Source organism: Lucilia sericata, unplaced genomic scaffold, assembly GCF_015586225.1.
Source record: "Lucilia sericata isolate MDLA Ls3-8-SP2 unplaced genomic scaffold, ASM1558622v1 Contig000345F_arrow, whole genome shotgun sequence".
NCBI lineage: Eukaryota > Metazoa > Arthropoda > Insecta > Diptera > Calliphoridae > Lucilia > Lucilia sericata.
In genome coordinates this window covers 240,422-252,857 of record NW_023994365.1, presented here as the reverse complement: position 1 = coordinate 252,857, position 12,436 = coordinate 240,422, and the positions used below count along the sequence as shown (strand labels likewise).

The following is a 12,436-nucleotide window of genomic DNA, read 5'->3' as shown; positions in this document are numbered from 1 at the left end:
AACGAACGAACGAACGAACGAACGAACGAACGAAACGAACGAACGAACGAACGAAAGAACGAACGAACGAACGAACGAACGAAAAACGAACGAACGAACGAAGAACGAACGAACGAACGAACGAACGAACGAACGAACGAACGAACGAAACGAACGAACGAACGAACGAACGAACGAAACGAACGAACGAACGAACGAACGAAACGAACGAACGAAACGAACGAACGACTAGAACGAACGAACGAACGAACGAACGAACGAACGAACGAACGAACGAACGAACGAACGAAACGAACGAACAACGAACGAACGAACGAACGAACGAACGAACGAACGAACGACAGACCGAAACGAACGAACGAACGAACGAACGAAACGAACGAACGAACGAACGAACGAAACGAACGAAGAACGAACGAACGAAACGAACGAACGAACGAACGACGAACGAAACGAACGAACGAACGAACGAACGAACGAACGAACGAACGAACGAACGAACGAACGAATCGAACGAACGAACGAACGAACGAACGAAGAACGAACGTAACGAACGACGACGAACGAACGAACGAACGAACGAACAACGAACGAACGAACGAACTAACGAAGAACGAACGAAGAACGAACGAAAACGAACGAACGAAACGAACGAACGAACGAACGAAAGAACGAACGAACGAAAGAACGAACGAAAACGAACGAACGAACGAACGAACGAACGAACGAACGAACGAAGAACGAACGAACGAACAACGAACGAACGAACGAACGAACGAACGAACGAACGAACGAACGAACAACGAACGAACGAACGAACGAACGAACGAAACGAACAACGAACGAACGAACGAACGAACGAACGAAACGAACGAACGAACGAACAACGAACGACGAACGAACGAACGAACGAACGAACGAACGAACGAACGACAACGAACGAACACGAAACGAACGAACGAAAAAACGAACAACAACGAAAACGAAAACGAACAACGAACGAACGAAACGAACGAACGAACGAAACGAACGAACGAACGAACGAACGAACGAAACGAACGAACGAACGAACGAACGAACGAACGAACGAACGAACGAACGAACGAACGAACGAACGAACGAACGAACGAACGAACGAAAACGAACGAACGAACGAACGAAACGAACGAACGAACGAACGAACGAACGAAACGAACGAACGAACGAACGAACGAACGAACGAACGAACGAAAACGAACGAACGAACGAACGAACGAACGAACGAAACGAACGAACGAACGAACGAACGAACGAACGAACGAACGAACGAACGAACGAACGAACGAACGAACGAACGAACGAACGAACGAACTAACGAACGAACGAACGAACGAACGAACGAACGAACGAACGAACGAAGAACGAACGAACGAACGAACGAAACGAACGAACGAACGAACGAACGAAACGAAACGAACGAACGAACGAACGAACGAACGAACGAACTAAAGAACGAACGAAAAAACGAACGAACGAAAACGAACTAACTAACGAACAAAAAAAACGAAACAAAAAAAAAAAAAAAAAACGAACGAACGAACGAAACGAACTAATAACTAACTAACTAAAAACGAACTCACTAACGAACTAACGAACAACTAACTAACACTAACTAACTAACTAACGAACTAACGACTAACGAACGAAACTAACTAACTAACTAACTAACTAACAACTAACTAACTAATAATAACTAACTAACTAACTAACTAACTAACTAATAACTAACTAACTATTCGATAGTTTACATTACTTACATGATAAAAGTTTAAGAACATAATGTAAAACATAATATAAAGACTTAATTTTTCAAGTTTATTTTGAAAAACTTGTTAAATTTGATATTTTACATTGTTTACATAAGGTAAACAATTGATTTTAGGTAATTAACTAAAGAAACATTGAGTAAATAATGTAAAGTACTTTGATAATTAAAAGTTTACATTGTTTACATGAGGTAAAATTTAGGTAAATAATGTAAAGCATAATATAAAAGCTAAATTTTCAAGTTTATTTAAAAGAAATTGTTACAATTAATTTTTTACTCTGTCTACATAAGGTAAACAATTGATTTTAGTTGTTTAACGAAATAAAAATTGAGTAAATAATGTAAAATACTTTAATAGTTAAGAGTTTGCATTGTTTACATAAGGTGAACTTTAGGTAGATAATGTAAAGAATGTTAAAAAGCTTAAGTTTTCAAGTTTATTTGGAAAAACTTGTTAAATTTGATATTTTACATTATTGACATTAGGTAAACAATCAATTTTAGTTGTTTAGTGGAAAAAATATTGAGTAAATAATGTAAACTACTTCAATAGTTAAAAGTTTACATTGTTTACGTAAGGTAAAATTTTATTGACATTAAGTAAATAATTGATTTTAGTTGTTTAATGGAAGAAACATTGAGTAAATAACGTAAAATACTTTGATACTTAAAAGTTTACATTTTTTACATAAGGGAAATTTTAGGTAAAGTATGTTAAATAGGCTTAATTATACAAAATTATTTAGAATGAATTGTAAAAGTTGATTATAGCATTGTTGACATTAGGTAAACAATTGATTTTAATTGCTAAACGAAAGAACATTGAGTAAATTATGTCAAGTACTTGAAATATCAAAAGTTTACATTATTTACACAAGGTATAATTTAGGTAAATAATGTAGAGTATATTAAAAAACTTATTTTTTCAAGGAAGAAATTTTAAAATTTGATATTTTACATTGCTGACATTAGGTAAACAAATGATTTTTAGTGTTGAATGAAGAAAAATTGTGTAAAAATGTTAAGTAATTGAAAATTTACATTGTTTACATAAGGTAATCTTTAGATAAAGTTTATTGGAGCAGCGTCTACGCAGCTGATTGTGAATCGGGTAATGATTGTCGCCAGATAATTGTATTTTTAACATTTCTCTAATAACACAATTATTATTAATTACTGCTCAGTCTTCACGACTTCAAGCCACCAATACTTCTAAGTACTAATGAGTTATTCTGTAATCCATAACGTAAATACAAATTTAATTTATTCATTTACCTTCATAATTTATTTAGCATTACACTCTACACCATAATCGTTTTGGTTGACATAAAACAAAAAAAAACTCTACACAATTTATTCAATAAAAAAATATATTTTTTTTGAGCCAAAAACCAACAAAACATTTGAAACTTTTATTACGTGACTAACATTACAAAAAGTTGCTTGCTGTTTTTATTAAACAATTTTTATTATAAGGGGAATAATTTGTAAAAACAGTAAAATGTTTTGCGGAGCCTAAGCAGGGTTTTAGGCTAAATAGTGTTATTTTATATAAGAAAATTACTTTTAGATCATTTTGTAAAACTCTTTTCACAAAGAGGAAGTTAATTTTTTCACTATACTTACAAAATACTTTATACAATTTCAAATGTATTTTCGATTTTCTTTTGGTTTTATTGCCGGTTGTAATGTAAACATAACATTTCAAATAAAGAAGAACTTTCAAATAAAAATTGAAAAGTTACTTCATCGTATTAATGACGTAATTTATATCTTTTATTACTTCTACACATACACTTACAATTGGGTAATAATTTGTTAAGCATTTCAATTGTTTTTGCTTTTAAGTAATAAACATATATTTCCCAATATTGCTACTTTAAAGTTTAATTTAAAATAATTTGTAAAAAATACAAAATTTACACATCTGTTCTATGTGGTAAAAAACTGTGTTGAAAAATCTAAATGTAAATTACGCAGTTCAAATGATTTTCATATAAATTCAGCCCGTGAGTGGCAGGCTGTGAGTTTGTTCTTTGGAATTTTTATTAAATATTTTCCGTTTCATTTTTCTTTACAGGTACTGGTGGTAAATATTACCAACCTGTCTCTCATGTCTGCATATTCGTGCTTCCAAATTCTAGTGTAATTGAGCAAAATGTTTTAAATGTTTCATTTAAGAAAATCTTTTGCACGAAAGTTTATTTGCATTTTAATGTATTAAAAATTTACACAGGATTGTGAAATCTGTTTTTATTATCTCTTTGCATAATGAGGTCATGATAAAGAAGGGATAATATTACACCTGCTTTTAATACATAGATTTGCTTACGGCAAAAAACGGTTAAAAGTCCCGGAAAATTAATTTTTATGGTAGGTGTATTAAATCTCTTTAGTGGAATCGGAAGTATAAAGTATAAATTATAAAGTTATAAAGTTATGAAGTTAGTTAGTTATAAAGTTATAAAGTTACAAAGTTATAAAGTTATAAAGTTATAAAGTTATAAAGTTATAAAGTTATAAAGTTATAAAGTTATAAAGTTATAAAGTTATAAAGTTATAAAGTTATAAAGTTATAAAGTTATAAAGTTATAAAGTTATAAAGTTATAAAGTTATAAAGTTATAAAGTTATAAAGTTATAAAGTTATAAAGTTATAAAGTTATAAAGTTATAAAGTTATAAAGTTATAAAGTTATAAAGTTATAAAGTTATAAAGTTATAAAGTTATAAAGTTATAAAGTTATAAAGTTATAAAGTTATAAAGTTATAAAGTTATAAAGTTATGTTAAAAAGTTACAAAGTTATAAAGTTATAAAGTTATAAAGTTATAAAGATATAAAGTTGTAAAGTTATAAATTTATAAAGTTATAAAGTTATAAAGTTATAAAGTTATAAAGTTATAAAGTTATAAAGTTATAAAGTTATAAGTTAAAGTTAAAGTTAGCGAGTGAGTTAGTTAGTTAGTTAGTTATTTAGTTAGTTAGTTAGTTAGTTAGTTAGTTAGTTAGATAGTTAGTTAGTTAGTTAGTTAGTTAGTTAGTTAGTTAGTTAGTTAGTTAGTTAGTTAGTTAGTAGTTAGTTAGTTAGTTAGTTAGTTAGTTAGTTAGTTAGTTAGTTAGTTAGTTAGTTAGTTAGTTAGTTAGTTAGTTAGTTAGTAGTTAGTTAGTTAGTTAGTTAGTTAGTTAGTTAGTAGTTAGTTAGTTAGTTAGTTAGTTAGTTAGTTAGTTAGTTAGTTAGTTAGTTAGTTAGTTAGTTAGTAGTTAGTTAGTTAGTTAGTTAGTTAGTTAGTTAGTTAGTTAGTTAGTTAGTTAGTTAGTTAGTTAGTTAGTTAGTTAGTTAGTTAGTTAGTTAGTTAGTTAGTTAGTTAGTTAGTTAGTTAGTTAGTTAGTTAGTTAGTTAGTTAGTTAGTTAGTTAGTTAGTTAGTTAGTTAGTTAGTTAGTTAGTTAGTTAGTTAGTAGTTAGTTAGTTAGTTAGTTAGTTAGTTAGTTAGTTAGTTAGTTAGTTAGTTAGTTAGTTAGTTAGTTAGTTAGTTAGTTAGTTAGTTAGTTAGTTAGTAGTTAGTTAGTTAGTTAGTTAGTTAGTTAGTTAGTTAGTTAGTTAGTTAGTTAGTTAGTTAGTTAGTTAGTTAGTTAGTTAGTTAGTTAGTTAGTTAGTTAGTTAGTTAGTTAGTTAGTTAGTTAGTAGTTAGTTAGTTAGTTAGTTAGTTAGTTAGTTAGTTAGTTAGTTAGTTAGTTAGTTAGTTAGTTAGTTAGTTAGTTAGTTAGTTAGTTAGTTAGTTAGTTAGTTAGTTAGTTAGTTAGTTAGTAGTTAGTTAGTTAGTTAGTTAGTTAGTTAGTTAGTTAGTTAGTTAGTTAGTTAGTTAGTTAGTTAGTTAGTTAGTTAGTTAGTTAGTTAGTTAGTTAGTTAGTTAGTTAGTTAGTTAGTTAGTTAGTTAGTTAGTTAGTTAGTTAGTTAGTTAGTTAGTTAGTTAGTTAGTTAGTTAGTTAGTTAGTTAGTTAGTTAGTTAGTTAGTTAGTTAGTAGTTAGTTAGTTAGTTAGTTAGTTAGTTAGTTAGTTAGTTAGTTAGTTAGTTAGTTAGTTAGTTAGTTAGTTAGTTAGTTAGTTAGTTAGTTAGTAGTTAGTTAGTTAGTAGTTAGTTAGTTAGTTAGTTAGTTAGTTAGTTAGTTAGTTAGTTAGTAGTTAGTTAGTTAGTTAGTTAGTTAGTTAGTTAGTTAGTTAGTTAGTTAGTTAGTTAGTTAGTTAGTTAGTTAGTTAGTTAGTTAGTTAGTTAGTAGTTAGTTAGTTAGTTAGTTAGTTAGTTAGTTAGTAGTTAGTTAGTTAGTAGTTAGTTAGTTAGTAGTTAGTTAGTTAGTTAGTTAGTAGTTAGTTAGTTAGTTAGTTAGTTAGTTAGTTAGTTAGTTAGTTAGTTAGTTAGTTAGTTAGTTAGTTAGTTAGTTAGTTAGTTAGTTAGTTAGTTAGTAGTTAGTTAGTAAGTTTTGATAGAAGGATGTAAACTACATCTAATTCGAAGAAATATATCTACGCCTCGTTCTAGTTAGTTAGTAAGTTTTGATAGAAGGATGTAAACTACATCTAATTCGAAGAAATATATCTACGCCTCGTTCTATAGCGCACTACCCTATCAGTGCCTTCGGTTTGAATCGAACCCACGACCTCCGGGGTCCTACCGAAATTGAACTCTAACTGATTAAATAATTTATTCACATATTTTCCCACTGATTATATCTTCAACGAGCTATAATTGAAAATGGAAGTGCTTATAGCTTACGACGCTTTTTATTAAAGCCGATTTAAGAAATAAAAGAAAATAAATTTTCATTTAAATCTTTCTTTGATAAGAAAGTTTATTTGAACACATGTCCGTAAGGTTCTTAAAATAATATTTAATTTCTCTTAATAATACACACACACCTGTAGGTGCCTACTTTGCGTTTTACATGCTTTTATTCCTTAAAATTTTTAAAGACCTTTAAAAAAAATTTTCTTTTCCCACTTTAACAATTCTTTAGTTAATACTTTAAAAATTTAACACACACACTTAACACATACCGTAAGCTTAAAATTGTATTCCTTTGACCATTTAAGTTTATTTGACCATGACAACAGCACTTTCACTTTCGACTGCCACCAGCTGAGACCAACAGTTTTTTTCCTAGAAATTTTCTTGTTTTTTATTTATTTTTTTATTTTTTCATTCATATGCCTGTAAGGTGTGGGATGTTGAGTTTGAGTGACATAAATGAGGCGTGTATAAAACTGCTGTTGTTGTTTTTGTCATTTCAAGCGTAGACAGAGCATATTCAAAAGCGTTATATATTTTTGATGTTATCCTCTACAGTTTCCTAGTGTTTTTAAGGTATTTTAACACAGTTTTTGCAGAGTATTTTTTTGTATTATTTTTGCCTTGAACAACAACACTCAACCTTGAAAAGTTTCAGCAGTAACTGCCGTTAATGTTGGTAGCCATATATTGCACTGTGGGTATGTACATATACATATGTATGTATGTATTTAAAGCGGAAAGTGTATATACACACACTTACCTAATATTAAGTTCTAGTACATAAAATGAAAGCTATTTTAATAGCACCAAAAACAGCAATTTAGTAATTGGCATTATACTGCCAACTTTTCCAAACCCACTGTCCTTTGCTTCATAGAAATAAACTTCGTAACATCTATTCAAAATCAAATGAACGTTAATAAAACTAAAACTTACAACATTTTATAGTTGTTGTAATATAAACAGTATAGTATTTTTGTGTATTTAATAATAAAGCTTTCATTTATATGATGATGAACTAAATCATCATCTTCCACACTGTTTGTCATCATTACTATATTTATACCACAAAAAAACAAACACCCAAATGTTTGCTCGTGTAATATTTTTCATAAACAAATGCATATTATATAAAACAAACGAAAACAATCGACTAACTTGTAGGAAACAGTTAAAAGGGGAAACAAATTTATTTTGCAAAACCAACTATCTAGAGAATTTTATGAAATATTAACAAAATAAAACAGCAACCAGAAACGGAAATGAAATTACTATTTGAAATATGAAAATATGTCACTGTCCAACAAACGAGTAAACAGTTTAGAATGAAAGATGTGAATCAAGGAAGGATATGATGAAAAATATGGGAATGTTAAGGATAATTGTACTTGAATTTAAAGGCTTTAGTTTTAAGACTACTGTCTATAGTCCAGACTATAGAACTGTCTATAGTCCAGACTATAGAACTGTCTATAGTCGAGACTATAGAACAGTCTATAGTCGAGACTATAGAACTGTCTATAGTCGAGACTATAGAACTGTCTATAGTCGACACTATAGAACTGTCTATAGTCGAGACTATAGAACTGTCTATAATCGAGACTATAGAACTGTCTATAGTCGAGACTATAGAAGTGCCTATAGTCGAGACTATAGAACTGTCTATAGTCCAGACTATAGAAGTGCTTATAGTCGAGACTGTAGAACTGTCTATAGTCCAGACTATAGAACTGTCTATAGTCCAGACTATAGAATTGTCTATAATCGAGACTATAGAACTGTCTATAGTCCAGACTATAGAACTGCTTATAGTCGAAACTATAGAACTGCTTATAGTCGAAACTATAGAACTGCTTATAGTCGAAACTATAGAACTGTCTATAGTCGAGACTATAGAAATGCCTATATTCGAAACTATAGAATTGTCTATAGTCGAGACTATAGAACTGTCTATAGTCGAGACTATAGAACTATCTATAGTCGAGACTATAGAACTGTCTATAGTCGAGACTATAGAACTATCTATAGTCGAGACTATAGAACTGTCTATAGTCGAGACTATAGAATTGCCTATAGTCATGACTATAGAACTTATTGAGAAGCGTGGGAAAATCTGTGTGCACTTAAAATTTTCTTTTAAAACTTTTATATACTTTGTACATTTTACTTAATTCCTTCTTTACGTAAGCCTTTAATTGTTAAAACAGTGAAATTTTCTTAAATATCTCTCAAAAGTAGATTTTTCTTTATATAAAATAATCGTCAAGAAAACGGGATTAAGTTGAGTGAAATAATCCAACTGTAAAACCCTGGAGTACATTTATTATACTTTTTGCAACAAAGTAGTGTATGTGTACTTGTAAAATAATGAAAAACAAAACGCTATAAAAAATCTATTGTACCACAGAACGTATAATAAATGTGAATGACGAATAAATGTTAATAAAAAACACGTATATGTCTCTATGTACTCAGATAGAGAAGTGGTAACTAACCAGCAGTTCTTGGTGATGCTTCTGATAATAAGGAAATAAACTGCTACTTTTGTTGGAAAATACTGTTTTAAATGGATACTTGGTCTCCTGTAGAGGTTTAAAAATATGTATTTTTTTTTAAATTTTGTTTGCAAATTAAATCAACACTGCAGGTGTTTTTTTTTTTTTTTGTTCACAAAAGGCAAAAGAACAACTCAAGTTTTTTTTTTTTTTCGATTTGTAGTCTTTATGTTAAAAAGTTATGGAAAAATATAGTTTGAAAAAACATGAGTATTCAATTAAATTTTTTTTAAATTGTTTTTTTGTTAAATCTATATTCTGTGGTTTTCAAAGAAAATAAAAACTACTCAATAAACCATCAAATCTCTGGATTACCACAGACTAAGTATTAAACTTTAGAATTTATTTAACAAATATTTATTTGAACAGAAAAGGTTTAGATTTTTTGTTCTTGTAAGACTTAGAAAACTTTTAAAATTCAATCGTAATTAAAGATTTTCTTTAAATTGTGGAAAATTTATCCTTTTTTACCCCCAAAGTTAAATAATTGTCAGTAGTATTTAAGACCATTTAAGTAGTAATTTTCATGTTCACCTTTTTTTCTTCTAACAAAGGTCAGTTTGTTGTATAATTTTTAACTTTTCTTTAAAAATTTCCCAGAACATACATTAAAAAACTAGATTTTTCTGGGAATTCCCTTGGGGAAACACATAAAAACAAATTAAATCTCTTAACATTTCCCAAAACGTAAATGTCATCCCAACATTTTAAATTGTACAATGTACATGTCTTTTTTAAACTTTCAAGAAAATCTTTATAAAAATAAGAAATGAAATCAAATCCTTTAATGTTTCTGTGAGTTTTTTCTTTGTCAACTACAATCTGCCAACATACTAAAAGTTTTCCAAAAAAAAAAGTAATTGGAGACGAAAAAAAAAACACACCAGACTACACCGTTAGACATTTGTCTACAGATTTTTTCTTATATAAGAGATACTACATAAACATTAGGGTGTTTTTAACTATATACGTACTTTAAATTTCTAACAGATGGATATAAAATTGCCATGGAAATTAAATTTAAGTCAAAGTCTAATCGCTGCCAAAATTACGAAAATTGGTAATCATAAGCTAAAAGACTAAAAATAGTTTAAGCCGATTTAACAAATTTATAGAGAAGACCAGTATATTAAAATCATTTTTAGAAATCACAAAAAAAAAAAAACGGAAAACCCCCTAATGCACATGTAAAAACCCAAACTTGGCAAAAAAGGAGACACAGACGCCAAACAAAACCATCGAGCGGAGCCGGAAGGAAGCCGAAAGAGGGAAGCAAGGGGCAAACAACGGGAGAGAAAAAAGGGGAAAACTAGGAGGGGGACCGGAGGACGGGAGACTACGGAGACGGGACGGGAGATGAGAGGGAGACGGGAGACGGGAGACGGGAGACGGTACGGGAGACGGGAGACGGGAGACGGGAGACGGGAGACGTGAGGACGGGAGACGGGAGACGGGAGACGGAGACGGAGACGGGACGGAGACGGGAGACGGGAGACGTGAGACGTGAGAGGGAGACTTAGACTTAGACTTTATACTTTAGACTTTATACTTAACTTATACTTTATACTTTATACTTATACTTTATACTTTATACTTTATACTTTATACTTATACTTTATACTTTATACTATATGGATAGCAGAAGGAATACTCCTGAGCCATTATCGGACTGTTGTGCGCTTCTTTGTCAGAGCGAACTCAAGACCTTCGGAATGGTAGACTAGCGAACTACTAACTAACCTTTCAGAGGCCATACTTAACAAATTTTCCCACAATTGATTTTGAATAGTGCTCAGTTTATAACATATTTGAGTGGGCTCTTATCTTACAGTTTGGGAACCACTTTCCTATATATGTATGTATACATGTTAACATGGAAGTGATAAATTGTCTACTACACACATGCTTACCTTTTGACAACTTTATAACCAAATAAAGGCTGACTAATAGAATTGAAGAATACATTTCACATAATAAATAAAGAATGAAAAAGGAGCTAAGGTGGTAGGTGCTCTTTTAATATATAGGAATAAAAAATTTACAATATAAAACATAAAACAACTCTGTGATATAATATTAAATTAAAACATGTTCACGTCATTTCAACATAATGAATAATGTTAAAAGGTTTACTATACATATATATAACACGTTTAGGGAATTAATAACAATAAAAATAAAATAGAAATAATTAAATTTACGAGACCCCTTAAAGGTCTTACAAAATGATTTTTAATTTTTTCATAAATCACACACCTGCTTTAGAAGATTCCAAATTACACTGCTAAATAAATATTTAGAATTAAAACAATTTCACACTTAATAACAATTTGTTTAATAACAATGTGGTGTAATAATTTTTATTACAAATTCTTTGTTTTAAAATATTTATTTTATTTTTTTTCCTCTTTTTTGATTTATTGATTAATTAACATGGGAATTTTCGTTTTACCCGCTTCACTGTATATGACCGAGAAGTACGTTTCACTCAACAACCGTTAAACAACTGTTTATTTGATGTTTAGTTTAGAGTGAAGTGAAACATGAATTGACCCACATCCTAAATAAAAACAAAAATTCAGAGAGAGAGGATAATATAAATTATTTCTATGCCTTTGATTTCTGTTGTTGTATTTTTTTCTAAAGGAGAAAGAGAATGGGAGAATATGTATAAAGTATAATTGAGCTTTTTTCTATTTGCACTTCAACATTTTTGGCGCACTTTCATTTACAAAAGCTTTTTTCATACAAATTGTTTACGTTTTCGACAGAAAAGCTCCTTGGAGCACAACATTTTTGGGGGTGTGAAGCAGCTGTTTGCAATAATTTATTTTGACGTAAAAAACACATGATGATGTCAGCCGTTGTATATTTGCTCGTTGCAGGTTGCAACAAGATAAGCATGTGCGTCTAGGGAGCTTTTCTTAGTAATAACATACTGAAAGCTTTTAAATGTTAAAGTTTAAAAGTGACTGTTATTCTTACATAAATATAAGCTGTTTATTTAAAAAATTGCATTATAAACAAAGTATAAAGATAAACAAGTAAGAAAGTATAGTCGGGTGTGACCGACCATATAATACCCTACACCAGTTATGAATATTAAATGTGATTTATCTTTCATAATAAGGCATTCATCTTCAATATTACCCTTTTTCCGATACTTTTTAGCAATTTATGGACAAAAAACTAATTTTCTGAAAGAGGCTTAATATGGGGCTAGGGGCAAATATGGTCCGATCACGATAAAATTTTGTGAATAGATTTATATTTATAAAATATTTAGTTT

General features: G+C 30.0%; 1 protein-coding gene across 5 annotated transcripts in view; it reads right to left on the bottom strand.

Annotated features, from left to right (window-relative positions):
• LOC119603885 (extended synaptotagmin-2-A) overlaps nt 1-12,436 on the bottom strand; it is an 82,229-nt gene that overhangs the window by 28,678 nt on the left and 41,115 nt on the right. For 2 of the 5 annotated variants that reach the window (XM_037956162.1, XM_037956163.1), the window contains exon 1: nt 11,404-11,655. The exons of 1 other annotated variant lie outside the window; for it this stretch is intronic. The gene's annotated coding sequence lies outside the window, so the exon portion shown is untranslated. Of the gene's footprint in view, nt 1-11,403; nt 11,656-12,436 lie in introns of those variants that run through there. 2 more of the 5 variants (XM_037956160.1, XM_037956157.1) reach the window with 2 other exon arrangements.